The following is a 2,364-nucleotide window of genomic DNA, read 5'->3' as shown; positions in this document are numbered from 1 at the left end:
AGACGGTGAAGGGAAGGAGAGGGATCAGGGAGGAGGGTGAAACAAGAGGAGAAGGAGGAGAAGGAGGAGGAGGAGGAGGAGGAGGAGGAGGAGGAGGAGGAGGGAGTATGATTAACTATTGCATACTGGGAGAGAGAGAGAGAGAGAGAGAGAGAGAGAGAGAGAGAGAGAGAGAGAGAGAGAGAGAGAGAGAGAGAGAGAGAGAGAGAGAGAGAGAGAGAGAGAGAGAGTTTTTGTTTCGTCGAGGGCTAAGCAATATAAAGAAAACGGGAAACATGACAGTGTGTTTAGGGTGACATTCCTTTACCTTCTGTTCTTCATCAAATGTTTTGGTGTTTTTGTTAAACTTTATTTTTTTTCTCTTTATTTTTGGGTCGAACAGGTCTCTTCTCTTTAGTGAGACAAATAGTTAATTAGTGAAGGACCTGGTTAAATAGTTAGTTGTATGGTTATTTATTTATTTATATATTTATATATTAGTTTATTTTATTCTTTCCTTTCTTGCCTTTTCTTTTTTTATGTTTTCTTTTCTTTTGATTCTTTTCTGCTTTTATATAGTTTTCTTTTCTTGATGTTCTTATTTCTATCATCCTCTTGAGATGTCCTTTGGTCCGGGTGAGCCTCTTTCACCCCGGAAGAGACTCACCCATAATTTTCTTGATGTTATTTAGAGCCGAAAATGTGGATGATGACTTTTTTCTTTTTTAGATGTTGTTTTCTATCGTGTTCTTTCTTCTGCATTTTCCTTGTGCTGGTTTTCTCTTCCTTCATTTTCCTTTTTCTGGTGCTGTTTCTACATCGGCTTTTCTTGGTGCCGTATCCTGCTACAGACGAGTCTCCTTCACCCCAGAGAAGCATCGCCCGTACCAACATACCACACCAAACGCCTGTATGCTAGATTATTACCTCGATTTGTTGTTGTTGTTGTTTTCTCCTGTTGATGAAGTGTTTATAAGTGATCCTTTTCCTGGTATTCTTTTTCTGCATTATCCTTTCTCCGGTGTCACTTTTCTTTATTTTCCGTGTGCTGGTGTGGTGTGGAGTATCTACATCGCCTTTCCGTGACGCGGTATCTTGCTACAGCTGAGTTTCCTTCACCCCAGAGAAGGCTCACCCGTGCAAACATACCACACCAAAGTCCTTAATCCTAGTTGTTCTTTTTGTTTATGTTGTTTTGTATCTGATTACTTTTCTCTGGTATTCCTTTCATGTATTATCCTGTCTCCGGTGTTATTTTTCTTTGTGTCGTGTGCTGCTGTTGTGTACAGTATACATATCGCCTTTTCCGGGTGCCGTATCTTGCTACAGCTGAGTCTCCTTCACCCCAGAAAAGGCTCATCCATACCAATATACGGCACCGAAGGTCTTCATGCTGGATTTTTTTGTATCTGTTTGTCTTATTTTTTCCGTTATTTTCATGTTGGGTGAAGGAGACTTATCTATTTCCTGGAATTCCTCTCCTGTATTATCCTATTTCTGATGTTCTTTTTGTTTATTTCCCTTTTTTCGGTGTTTTTATCTGTAATATCCCTGTCGTGGAGTTGTTCTGAAATCGTCTTTCCTTGGTGCTGTGTGCTGATACGAATGAATCTCCTTCACCCCAGAAAAGACCCGCCCATACCAACACACAACACCAAAATGCACTCCCTCCCCCCGCCCCTGGACACTCGGGATATCCGGCACCGCCATGGACGCCCCGAGGGAGCCGAGACGCCCTGCCGGAACCTCTGCGCCCCGCGACGCTCGCCAGGGAGACCTTGGGCTCCCTGACGCTCCCCAGCACCGCCGAGGCGGGGGAGGGCGGGAACTCCAGACAACTGCAGAACAACTCCAGACGGGAATATTAAATTAATTGTAAACACCGTGACGGCGCAAAAGCCACGTTTGTCGAGTCTGGGATGGCAGGACGCCGGTCGAGTGTTTTGGCGCGGCATGCGCTTCCCTCTTTGTCTCTGATTTCTTTGTTTGTTTTGAGAGAGAGAGAGAGAGAGAGAGAGAGAGAGAGAGAGAGAGAGAGAGAGAGAGAGAGAGAGAGAGAGAGAGAGAGAGAGAGAGAGAGAGAGAGATTTACATAGATTTACATAGAAAATCAGACCACACAGACCCCATGGTCCAGACTTGGTGGTCTGTCCTTAAACCTAAGTGATTTTACATTAATCAGAAGACTCCAAAACGTTGCATTTCTACTCTAGTTGATATTAAGTTGAAGGAAGTGACGGTCGAGCTTATTTTTGAAGGAGTCAATCGTGTTACACTGGACCACTGATGATGGGAGCTTATTCCATTCTCGCACTACAACGTTGGTGAAGAAAAATTTGGTGCAGTCTGAATTTACTTGTCTACATCTGAGTTTTACGCCATTGT

This window comes from Eriocheir sinensis, unplaced genomic scaffold (genome assembly GCF_024679095.1).
Source record: "Eriocheir sinensis breed Jianghai 21 unplaced genomic scaffold, ASM2467909v1 Scaffold61, whole genome shotgun sequence".
NCBI classification, from domain to species: Eukaryota; Metazoa; Arthropoda; class Malacostraca; order Decapoda; family Varunidae; genus Eriocheir; species Eriocheir sinensis.
This window is presented reverse-complemented; position numbering follows the sequence as displayed.